Raw genomic sequence first — 13,328 nt, 5'->3', positions numbered from 1 at the left:
AGCTTCTAGGGAGGCTGAGGCAGGAGAATGGCATGAACCCGGCAGGCAGCGGAGCTTGCAGTGAGCGGAGATCGCACCACTCCCACCTGGGTGACAGAGCAAGACTCTGTCTCAAAAAAAAAAAAAAAAAGAAAGAAACACATTTCATAAGGCCATAGCTGCCACAGAAAGAGAGTCCTCTGATGGATCTGGGTAAAGTAACTGAAAAACCTTCTGAAAAGGATTCACCACTCTAGACGCCATAAAGAACAATCAGGATTCACAAGAGGAGGGCAAAATATCAACATTAACAGGATATTTGGTTAATGATTCCAACACTTACGAATGACTCTGAGGGGCTCAAGACTTCAGTGGAGAAAGTAACTGGATGTAAATAGCAAGAGAACTAAAATTGTAGGTGGAATGTAGAGATGTGACTGAATTGCTACAATCTCATGATAAAACTTGGAACAGGGGAATTGCTTCTTATGGCTGAGTAAAGAAAGTGGTTTCCTGAGATGAAACCAACTTCTGGTGAAGATGCTGTTTAGAACATTACTGCAGTGTCAGGGTTCGACCCCAATTCTGAAAGAAGATCTACGGTGGGGAATATGTTATCAAACAGCTACACTGTTTGATATGTTGTCACATGCTACAGAAGAATCTTTGGTGAAAGAAAGAGTCAATGTGGCAAACTTCATCACTGCCTTATTTTAAGAAATAGCCACAGCCACCTCAACCTTCAGCAACCATTACCCTGATTCAGTCGCAGTCATCAACATCAAGGCAAGACCCTCTACCAGCAAAAAGGTTACAACTCACTGAAAGCTCAAATGATCGTTGGCATTTTCTAACTGTAGCTTTTAAATAAGATACATACATTGTCTTTTTAGACAATGCTATTTTGCAAACTTAATAGACTGTCGTATAGTGTAAACATAACTTTTATATGCACAGCGAAACAAAAAAATTCCTGCAACTTGCTTTATTGCAGTGGTCTGGAATCAAACCTGCAATACCTCAGTGGTATACCTGTATTACTAACAATTTTGTCTAATCAACTGAATTTTGTGGATGAATTACTTCATTCAACATTTTTTGAGTCACGTATTGAACCAGTCACTGGAACTAACATTATAATGACGAAAGGCACACAATACCTTAATGAATAATAAATTGTACAGTGTACTAGAAGGGTTATGTGCTAAGTAGCAACAAAAGCAATCTAAGAAAAGGAGATAGGAAGTATATATAATGTGGGATGGTTTGCGCTTTTAGATAGGATAATGAACAATGGTCTCATTGAGGTTACATTTGCACAAAGATTGGAAAGGGATGAAGAAGCCACCTGAGAGAAAGAATTCCAAGTACAGTGAACAGAAACCTCAAAGATACTGAGGAGCATATCTGGTACAGTGGAGAAATAGTAATATAAAGCCTAGTGTGGCAGGAGAAATGTGAACAAAGAGAAAAGTAAATGGGAAAAAGACAGATCATGTGGGATCTCACAAGCCCTTTTTAAGAACTCCGGCTTTAAACTCTGGTGATGACCAGGCAGGGTGGCCCACGTGTGTAATCCCAGCACTTCTGGAGGTCGAGTGGGGAGGATGACTTGAAACCGGGGGTTCAAGACTAGCCTGGGCAACATAGCAAGACCTTGTCTCTACAAAAAATTTTAAAAAAAGAAAAATTAGCCAAGCATAGTTTTACATACCTGTAATCTCAGCTACTCAGGAAGCTGAGGCGGGAGGATTACTTGAGCCCAGAAGTTTGAGGCTACAGTGAACTAAGATTGCACCACTGCACTCCAGCTTGGGTGGCAGCAAGATGCTATCTCTAAAAACAAGCAACAACAACAAAAACTCTGGGTAACAGTCACTGAGTTCCATAGCACAAAAAGATGACAGACATAATGACACAGATCAGTTCAATATCATTAATCAAATAGCCATTAAAATAGAGAAACACGGAAAAATAAAGAAGCACCAGTCTCTAAAAGAATCCAAGTCAGGAGACTTTGTTTCTAGGCCTATTTATTGGCTGCTTAGTCTTAGATACATTCTTACCATCTCTGATTCATGGTTTCTTCACTTTTAAAATGGGGATAACAATAACAGTGCTGTTTTAACATACGTTAAATGTTTTGAGAATTATAAAATATTTGGAGGACTATACAGCCAGTCCTCCATATCCACGAGTTCTCCATCTGTGGATTCAAGAACCACAGATCAAAAATACAGTGTTTGTGGGATGCGGAACCTCAGCTGTGGAGGACCAACTTCTACTATCTGTGGGTTCCCCAGGGTCCACTAAAGGATCTAAGAATCCATGGATTGTGGTATCTGCAGTAGGTCCTGGAACCAGTCCACTGAGGGATGAATGTGTTGTGCTAGTTGTTTTCTTATTTTTATTTTACTCTACAGTTTATAACCCCTTCTAAAGTGATCTAAATGATCCTGAAACTTTGCACACAAATTAAGGTTTTAATAAATTTAATCATGTTTTTACAACATTAAGGAAGTTCTGTATTGGTAGTACACTTTTATTTTTAATGAAAGAATCTTTCTGAAATAATATTTTCAACAAACTTTATTAGACACCAAGTCTGCCCCATGAACTATTTTAATATATACCTTAGCGTACATATAAAAATCACTACCCTTAAGGGGTTTAGTTTGGTGAGGGGCACAGACATAAACAGATAATTTAAAAATATTATGGCTTCCATTCCAGCACAAGATTTCAAACTCCTGCTTCCCTCCCTCCATCTCAACCCTGTAGATTACACAAAAGCAAAAAGCAGTCTAATGAAGGAAAAACCTTGGGGACACTAAAAGCAACTGGCTTCTAGAGTGTTAAGGAAATGGCAACCCAAGAGATGGAGCAGGCCAAATGCTACCAACTGGAAAACAACTAGTTATGACCTTTTCCAGTCCTTACATTGCTCTGAGCAGAGAATTTCTACCCTACAGGATGCAATGAGACAGAAAACCTCTGCTACCACCCGAGTGCCATCTGAAGAGTACAGGAGATTATTATATCAGGAAAGCACCAGAACACAAGCAGTTTGGGAAATGGTAACAAGTTTAGGTCACCTGCAAGGCCCCTGTGTGTTCTGTCCTCATCCGTGCTGCATAAATACAATAAGAATAGCAGGTCCTGGAGAAGATGATGCCTCTAGGCAGGTCAACAGAAGTTCCTTTTTGGCACTAACTGCCGAACTGCATCACCCCGAATCAAGTTCATACACCCCCACCTCTACTCCATGAAATCACACAAAGACGCATGGTAGAGCCTAGTATTTCACCCTGCTCCCCAGGCAAATATTACTAGCTCATAACTTGGTACTTCTAGAAAAATATAACCAGACACTTGGAGAGTATGAGCACAATGAAAGAAAGGCAACAAACTGAACAATCTATACCATAAGAAAAAAGACTAAAGAGAACACAAATTTAAAACAAACATAATAAATATTCACCAACTGAAGATACGTACAGATTTTTCAACTGCTGAAATAAAAAACTTGATGGGTTAACTAGCAAATTGAATACAGGGGCCGGGCGCGGTGGCTCACACCTGAAATCCCAGCACTTTGGGAGGCCGAGGCGGGCGGATCATGAGGTCAGGAGATCAAGACCATCCTGGCTAACACGGTGAAACCCCGTCTCTACTAAAAAATACCAAAAAATTAGCCAGGCGTGGTGGCGGGCGCCTGTAGTCCCAGCCACTGGGGAGGCTGAGGCAGGAGAATGGTGTGAACCCAGGAGGTGGAGCTCGTAGTGAGCTGAGATTGCGCCACTGCATTCCAGCCTGGGCAACAGAGCAAGACTCCGTCTCAAAAAAAAAAAAAAAAGAATATAGGGCAAGAACATACTAGTGAGCAACAAGTTCAGGCCAAGCAATTCTCCTACAAAGCATTAAAAAAGGAATAAGGAAGCAGAAAATATAAATACTTCTCAAAAGGTATGAGACATTGTTAAAATATTTAAATGTCAATATCTAGTAAGATTCTCAGGAAGGGAAATAAGTAAATATCTCTAGAAATGATTAAGAATTTCCCAGAATTAGAGACTGAGAAACTCAGATAAAAACAGGATGTGTAACTCAAAGAATTCAAACATGATGTAGGAAAAAAGAGAAGTAAGATGAAAACTGTGAAACCTAAATACTAAAAAGAAAACAGATTTCCAAGTCAATTTATAGTCAAAAAATAGAAAAAATAAATCCCAAAGTAAAATTTTACAAAAACTGACAACATCTTTACAAAAAGCCTGATAAAGGTGGAAAAAAAAAAAAAAAAAAAGAGAGAGAAACATAAACACTAACGAAATTGATAAAGGAGAAATGACCAGACACATAAGCAATGGTAAGAATATTACTTTCTTTCTTATGGCAATAACTTCGAAAATCTAAAGGAACAGGTAATTTCCTACAAAATACAAATTACCAAAATTAATACAAGAAAAAATGAAAAGCTTAAAAAGGCTAGTTTAGAAGAAAATGGAAAAGAGATAAAAGTTCTCCCATGTTAAATGGCATCTGGGTCAGATAAAGTCAAAGTTAAATTTCATCTAGACTTCAAATAACAGTTAATTCTAGTGTTAGATCTCTGCAGGCCACAGGGAAAATGAAATAGAAAGTAACCCCAAATCATTTCATAAGGCTAACATATCCTTCATATCAAAACATAATAAACCAATAAACCTCGTATGAATGTGACATGATTATAGGTACAAAAATAATAAATAAAATGCTAGCAAACAGAATCTATCAATATGTCAAAGGAATAACATACTCTTGAAAAGAATAATGCAGTTTATTATGAGAATGCAAACGTGAGTCTATATTTATTCTCTCAATAAATATTTGGGAGGCTGTGAAGAAAATAGCTAACAGAGCATATTCATAACAGTCAAAAAGTGGAAACAATCCAAACAAATGTCCATCAACCAATCAATGGATAAACAAAATGTGTTATGTATATTCATATAGTGGAATATTATTCAGCCATAAAAAGGAAGTAGTGACACATATTACAACATGAATGAACATTAAAAAAGTTTAGCAAAGTGTAAGAAGTCAGTTACAAAAGATCACATATTACATGATTCCATTCATATGAAATGTCCACAACTAGGAAATCAACTAAGATAGAGAGAAGATTAATGGTTGTTTAGGACTGGAGAAGTGGGGGCTATAGGAGCATGGGGGTGATCATTAAAGGTAGAGTTTCTTTCTGAGGTGGTAAGAATGTTCCAAAATTGACTATGGTAATGTACATATACTTCTGTGAATATACTAAAAACCACTGAATTTTACACTTTTAAAGGGTGAATTGTATGGTATGCGATTACATTTCAATAAAGCTGATTTTTAAAAAGAGCAAAAGAAAAGACTTTACATAGCACTCCTGAGACTGCCATCCTTACAGTGGTCTGCTTGCAGGGCTGACCTTTGGGAATTCAAGATTTGGGAAGGCTTTCTACGACCCCGATAAGAGTGAGTCACTGCACTTAAACTGCACAGACAAAATGTTTATCCTGAACACTTGTTTTCCTTCTGGAACTCTGGAATTTTGGTACGTCCCAGGCAGAGGATGCTTATGTGACCACCCCATAATAAAATGTTAAGCACTGAGTCTCTAATGAGCTTCCTGGTACACATTTTACACATGTCATCACAAAATCTATTGCTGGAGAAATCAGTGTGCCCTGTGTGACTCCACTGGCAGAAGACAACTGGAAGTTTGTGTCTGGTTTCCTCCAGACTTCACCTCCTGCTCCTTCTCTGTTTGCTGATCCTGCTTTATATCCTCTCACTGTAATAAATCACAGCAATGCATACAACTATATGCTGAGCCCTGTGAGTCCTGCTAGAGAATCAACAAATCTGTCAGGTGGGAGGGATCTTGGGGACCTCCAAAACCAGAGGCATTATAGTACAGTACTTGAAAGCTGCTTCATTGCTAGCAGACTGGCAAAAATATTAAAATACTATTGGTGACGATAAAAGGGAAGAAGTACCTTCTTTCACTGCTAATAAAAAATGTAATCATACTATTATACCCTCTGGCAATATTAGATCAACATGGCAACAACTATTAAAATTTAAAACACACTTCAACCTCCAAAACTCAATATTGAGAATCTACACCCCAGAAATAAAAGTACTATTTTTATTGAGGTACATTAGGTTGTACCAGTAAATAATGAAGGAAATAAAGTAAATATCCATCAGTAGGAACATAATTGCTAACAGGGTGCTTGCAGTGAATTCCTATAATTTTATGTTACCTCTGCATTCACTTTGAACATAAGTTGGACTTTCTCATATCAGAAGCAGTGCTCAGTTACCCTTGACAGTTTCCAGTTTTCTGCCTCCTAGTTCCTCAATGTGGTCAATCCAGATATCTACTTTATACAACTGCTTCCTAGTTACCACCTCTTTATAGGTGGTCAGTGAAATACAAGCCCCTTGACTTGACCTACTGACTCACACAGCCTGCATGGGCTGTGCAGATATGCCACAGTGACCACCTTTCAGTCACAGAGACTCCATGAAACATGTACCCACTTACTCTAAACCCACCAATTGGAACTCGCTGCAGGAAACCCACCTAGGTAATATCCTGGACTCCAATAAAGGCTTTGGCCCACAGGTTCCCCTCGCTCTCTGTCTCTTGCTCCCCACCCAGTGGTTGAATATGCGTGTCTTGGTGGCTCCCCACTTCCAGTTGGCCGTAGGAGGCATGCTCTCTCAATTTGTAAGTAACACAGCTTCTGTTATTTCATGTGTTTTGGTGAGTTGTATCCTGTGTGTCTCACCCAATAACAGCGGAATCCAACTTCTTTTCTGGTCAGGACTCTCCTAGAGAATGGCTATCTAGATAGGAATAAACTCAACACAGGTAAGACAAGAGCTACAAGGGCATCTGCCAGTATAAACAAGTTTCCTGTGAGAGACACCTATCAAGGGTCATGGACACTAAGGCATTAGGTCATATGCCAGGATAAAGAAGTATCCTGTGAAAGGCACATTGTAAACACCAATGACCAGATCTCTGAAGTCCTGTCAGGGACGGGGTAGTGTTTATAGCCACTCTCCAGAGACAGACCACAAGACCACATTAGGGGAAAATACAACAGTGTTTTTGAGTGACAAAGGCAAAATGCAGGAATTTAATATGATCTCACTTTGGTAAAACAATGTATGTGTGAAAACACATATGCATTATATGATCACCTGAGCAAGGAGGAGTATATATGTATAATTGAAACAGGGTTAGACAGCCAACTTAGAAAATAAAAAAATATTAACTCAGTTACGTGCAGTTGAAGCCCAAAGAAAAAAAGAACAAAACATGTAAATATGCAAAGTCAGAGATATGCATATTATAGCATAAGATCCATGTGGAAGCAGAATAGGCTTCTTAGAGAGGTTACATCTTACTATAAAATGAAAAATGAGCACAAGTTTCATGTGTGTGTTGGGAGGACAAGATGTATTTCAAAGAAATGCTATGAACCAAGTAATCAAGTAACATACACAATAAAGAATGAGGCAGACAGAAACAGGGGTCAGATCATGGCTAGTCTTGAAGGTCACATAAGAAATTTAGACTTCATCTAATAGGTGGCAAAAACCTTTTGTTGGTTTTAAGCAGGAAAATTACAATCAGACTTGTGGTATAAACAGGCCATGGCAATGAATCAGATGAATTTGAGGTAAATTAATCTGCAAGTAAAAGGGATAAATTGGGAGGCTGGTGAAGGAATGCGGAGGAGAGATGGCATGGGCCTGCACAAGGGCAGCGGTAGCAGGAACAGGGGATGAATATGATACTCTTTCAGATGTAAGGTCAGCAAAACCTATGAAGCAGACAGGAAAGTAAAGAAAGTTCCCAGGTTTCTACAGTGAATGGTAGTAGGACTGTTACACCAACTCAAATAGCATTTATAGGAAAATGAGCTTGTTTGAGAGAAAATAGAGTTCCATTTGGGATAAAATGAAAGAGATTCTACAGAACACTCAAGGGGTGAGATCCAGTAAACATTAAGATTCAAAAGGTAATCCTGGGGAAGAGTTTAGGGTTGAACATAATGGATTTTCAAGTCATTAACATATAAACATAAGAAACCATAAGAATAGATGAAATGGTAAAGAAAGGGCATGCAAGTGAGAAAAGTGGCAGCCTGAAAGAATATCAGAAACACCAGGTTTATGGTAGTAATTATTACACTGGAGCCAAAAGGACAATATTATTTTAGTCTTTATTTCACATAATGGTACCATATATAGATGGCTGGATGGATGACAGCAGATAGTCACTATAGTCTATGTTGTGCACAATTGCTATTGTATCTGACAGAAGTTTAGAGCTGATGTTGCTAAGACCATTCAGATTTATAATTCCCAGGCAGAATACCTGGGTAGCAAAAAGGAAGGCAGAGCAGAAGGAATCTAACTCTAACAGAAGGTCTAGAGGAACAGCTAGTAATTAACTCCTTCCTCCCTTTTATTCCTCTAAATCTACTTACACACACAACTGTAGTTTTCCTTACTCTTTCTTCTATTTTATATTATTTTTTCTATTTCTATTTTAGTCTATTTTCTATTCGGTAAGATACAAATTAAACCATTTAGAGGTCACTAGTATCTCAGTGACAGCTAATTCTCCTATGTACAATATTTTTGTACATAGGATGTTTAAGTTAATCAGCTTTTGAAGTGTAAGTTGCAATCAATAAAATTCATCCCGTTAGTGTACAGTTCAGTAAGTTTTGACAAATCTACAGTCATGTAACCATTACCAGAACCTAGCTACAGAACATTTCCATCACCCTGAGAAGCTCTCCTGTGCCCCTTCACAGTCAATAATATTCCTCACTGTGGTAGGCAGAATTCCAAAAGTGCACCCACCCCCCATCCCCAGATTTCATACCCTATAGAAACCTGTAAATATGACAAGATATTTATTCCATTATCACGTTATGTTATATGGCACAGTTGACCTAAAAATATGGTGATTATCTGGTTGGGCCTAATGTAATCACATGAATCCTTAAAAGCAGAGCGCTTTCTCTGGCTGGTGACAGAAAAAGAGAGATTTGAAGCACGAGAAAGACTTGATCTGCCTTTGCTGCTTTGAAGGTGGAAGGGGACTTAACATGAGAGAACAGATCCTGGTTGACAGTTAACAAAGAAACAGGAACCTCACTCCTACAAGGAAATACCTCTGCCAACAACCTGAATGAACCCGAAAGCAGATTCTTCTTCCTTAGGGTCTCCAGAAAAAAGGCCAGGTCATTTGATGCTTCGACCACTCTTGTAAGATAGAGAGCAGAGAATCCAGTTAAAAACGACCTAGACTTCTGACCTACTAACACTGTGAAATAATAAATGTGCATTGTTTTAAGCTGTTAAAGTTATGGTAATTTGTTACGTAGTATAGAAAATTAATACATTCAACCCGCAAGGAAACACTGATCCACTTTCTGTCCTAGTTTCAACTTTTCTAGAATTTCTCATAAATGAACTCATACTTTTGAGTTTCATCTGTATTGCTGTACAAATTAGTAGTTGTACATTCCTTTTTATTTCGGAGTAATATTCTTTTGCTTATCTCTTTACTAGTAGGTAAATTAATTAGAATTGTTTCCATTTTGGGGTTATTATGAATTAAGTACCTATATACATTCAAGTACAAGTCTTTCTGTGGACACATTTCTCTTGTAAATACCTAGCAGTGGGACTGCTAGGTTGTACTGTAAATGTATGCTTAACTTTATAGAAAATTGCCAAAGTGCTTTCCTAAGTTTTTGAACACTATACAATTTTTAATTCCCCCCTTATATAGGAGAGTTATAACTACTCCACATCTTCAACAATTGTTACTGTAAGTCTTTTTAAGTTAAACTATTCTACTGGGTGTGTTTAGCAGTATCACATTACAGTTACAATGTGCATTTCTGTAATGACTAATGATATGGAGTAGCTTTATGAAGATATATGCCATTCATATATCTTCAGAGAAATACATATTCAAATCTTCTACTCATTATTGTATTGGGTTGTATGTGTTATTGACACAGGAGTACTGGGAAGGGAAGAGCATGGTTCCTTTAAATGATATGGAAGCAGGCAAGGGAAGTGCTGGGTAGAGGAGGCTGTGATCACTGGCTAGGGCTCCACCTCCATGGACCTGGGTGAGGACAGGCACTCCTGCCTTTGTGCCCAAATGTTGCATTTCCCAAGACCACCCTGGCCCACCACGCCCCCATCCTGGGCCTATAAAAACCCGAAACCCTAGCGAGCACACACACAGGCAGCCAGGTGTCAAGAGGAGCACATCGGCGGAAGAAGATGCGAGGGGCTGGTCGTCAAAAGAAGCATGCCAGCACAAAAGCACACCAAAAGGCACCCGCACACCACCAGGCCATCGATCACCAGGAAGAGGCGGAGTTCGGCCGGGGCCAACTAGTAGCCCAACTCTAGGTGAAAACCATCTCCTTTCTGGCTCCCCCACCGGCTGAGAGCTACTTTGACTCAATAAAACTTTACACTCATTCTCCAAGACCACGTGTGATCCGATTCTTCCCCTACACCAAGGCAAGAAACCTGGGATACAAAAAGCCCTCTGTCCTTGTGACAAGGTAGAGGGTCTAATTGAGCTGGTTAACACAAGTGCCTATAGGCAGACTAAAAGAGCCACCCATGTAACACATGCTCACTGGGGCTTCAGGAGCTGTAAACATTCACCCCTAGACACTGCCACGGGATCAGAGCCCCAAAGCCTGACCATCTGTATGTTCCCTTAGAGGTCTGAGCAGGGGGACACTGAAGAAGCGAGTCACACCATCGCACACCCTACAAGGGGGAACAAGGGAACCTTTCCTGTTTCATTATTATTGAGTTTTAAGTCAATCTCAGGTCACTGCAAGCTCCGCCTCCCAGGTTCACGCCATTCTCCTGCCTCAACCTCCCAAGTAGCTGAGACTACAGGCACCCACCACCACGCCCGGCTCATTTTTTGTATTTTTAATAGAGACGGGGTTTCACCATGTTAGCCAGGATGGTCTCGATCTCCTGACCTCGTGATCCACCCACCTCGGCCTCCCAGAGTGCTGGGATTACAGGTGTGAGCCACAGCACCCGGACGTTATTAGAGTTATAATCATCTCATAAAGTGAACTGGGATGGGTTTTCTCCTCTTTAATTTTCTGGAAGAGTTTATGAAGACCTGCTATTATTTCTTCTTAAAAGACTGGTGGAATTCATCAGTAGCACTATGTGGGCCTAGAATTTTCTTTATGGGAATACTTTAAATCACAAATTTAATCCCTTTGATAGAAAGTGCTACTTAGGTTTTTACTTCTTCTTGAGTGAGCTTTCATAGTTTGTGTCTTTAAAGGACTTTTCCCATTTCACCTAGTTGTCAAATTTATTGGCCAAAAAATTCACAATACCCTGTATTATCCCCTTAATGTTGGTAAGGTTTGCAATGATGTCCATTCTTTCACTCCTGATACCGTTAATTTGTGTCTTCTCTTTTATTGATCAGTCTTGTCTAGGGATCAATTTTATTGATACTTTCAAAGAATCAGCTTTTCATTTCACTGATTTTTTTTTTTCTATTGCTTTCCTGTTTTCTATTTCATTGGTTTCCAGAACTCTATTATTTTTTTTTTCTCTGCTTACTTTGGGCTTAATTTGCTCTTCTTTTTCCATTTTTCTGATAAAAGCTTAGAGCTTTCTTCTTTTCTAATATAAGCATTTCATGTTATAAATTTCCCTCCACACCGCCTTAGTTTAAATCCCAGTCTGCTATATTGTGTTCAATTTTATTCTGTTCAACATAGTTTCAAATTTCCCTTGTTCAACTTTCAAGTACTCCTTTCTCCAGCCTCCTGGAGTTTCTCCCTGTACCCAGTTCCCAGCCAGAGATTCAAGGGCACTCTTATGCAGACTGCCAGGGTTTTCTCTCTGTGAAATTCTTTCCCTTCTAGCATTCTGCTCCACAAATTCTAGTCACCTCAGCCTCCCCGACCATAGCTTTAAACCAGATCTATAAAGATATTTATAACTAACCTCCCTCCCTACCTCCACAATATTTAAATGCACTGGGTTGCATTGTTAAATAATTCTAAACCTCATACATACTAAGAAACACAAGTTTAAAATGTGACAGTCATGATATTCTTTTGGCTAGTATATAGTAATTTGCACTCTAACAGTTCATTGTTAACACTGTGTAATAAAATAAAACAAGGCTGCTTTGGGCTTCATGTAGCATTTACACATCGGTTCTGTTTAAAGAAATTCAGGCCAGGTGTGGTGGCTCATGCCTATAATCCCAACACTTTGGGAGGTCAAGGTGGGCGGATCACGAGGTCAGGAGTTCAAGACCAGCCTGGCCAAAATGGTGAAACCCTGTGTCTACTAAAAATACAAAAATTAGCCAGGTGTGGTAGCACACATCTGTAATCCCAGCTACTCAGGAGGCTGAGGTAGGAGAATTGCTTGAACTCAGAAGGTGATGCTTGCAGTGAGCCGGGATAACACCACTGCACTCCAGCTTGTGCAACACAGCAAGACTCCATCTCAAAAAACAAAATAAAATAAAAATATTTAAAAAGAAACTCAAGTCTCCAATAAAATACTATATGGATATAGGTACTTAGACTGTGATGCAAATCATCTTCCTTACTTTGAGTCATGGTCAAAAAAGTATGAAAGCCACTAAACTAAACTAACTTTTTTCCTTCTTTTGACACTGTAAGAAATATCAGGTCAGGAGAAGTTTAATGGACTCCAGGTTTTAGAGACTGTAAGTAGTAGAGCTAAAATTCGGCATTAAATACCTTAAGGGCCAATTTAACACTTTTACCTCTAACCAAAGCACCTATGATGATCAGACCTGTTTTAAGGTGACCCTAGTAGCACTAAGAAAAATATTGTGGAAGGTAAAGATTCTAGAAGCACATCAGGAGGATCATGAACACAGAAGTACCAGAAAGGAAACTCTTAATTAGTTGGGATTTCTAACTTGTCCTCTAGCAAGTCACCTTCTCCTTTTTTGACTTTTCACCAACCCTAAAATCTTGGTTCTCTTATATTTAAAGGCAGCAATCTTCAAATTGGGATATGCAAATCCAAGAAAACATAATGATTTTCCCAGGGATTAAAGGTATGGTTAGATTTAAAGGAATCAATTTACAGACCTGCCACTTCCAAATTCACACTTTCCTAGAATTGATCTGGCTAACAATTAGTCTGTAGTTCTTTCCCAGTTCTGCTTTCACAATTGCCTTCCTCCTACTTTACAAAATAATGACACATACCCTTCA

General features: G+C 39.1%; 1 protein-coding gene across 2 annotated transcripts in view; it reads right to left on the bottom strand.

The window, feature by feature from the left end:
- Positions 1 to 13,328, bottom strand: part of USP53 (ubiquitin specific peptidase 53) — a 77,520-nt gene that overhangs the window by 53,129 nt on the left and 11,063 nt on the right. The window contains exon 3 of one of the 2 annotated variants that reach the window (XM_031935324.1): positions 1,694 to 1,815. The exons of the other annotated variant lie outside the window; for it this stretch is intronic. The gene's annotated coding sequence lies outside the window, so the exon portion shown is untranslated. The remainder of the gene's footprint in view (positions 1 to 1,693; positions 1,816 to 13,328) is intronic. 2 annotated transcript variants of the gene reach the window in all.

This window comes from Piliocolobus tephrosceles, chromosome 3 (assembly GCF_002776525.5).
Source record: "Piliocolobus tephrosceles isolate RC106 chromosome 3, ASM277652v3, whole genome shotgun sequence".
NCBI classification, from domain to species: domain Eukaryota; kingdom Metazoa; phylum Chordata; class Mammalia; order Primates; family Cercopithecidae; genus Piliocolobus; species Piliocolobus tephrosceles.
Note: the sequence above shows the minus strand (reverse complement) of the source record. Positions and strands in the feature narration are given on the sequence as shown.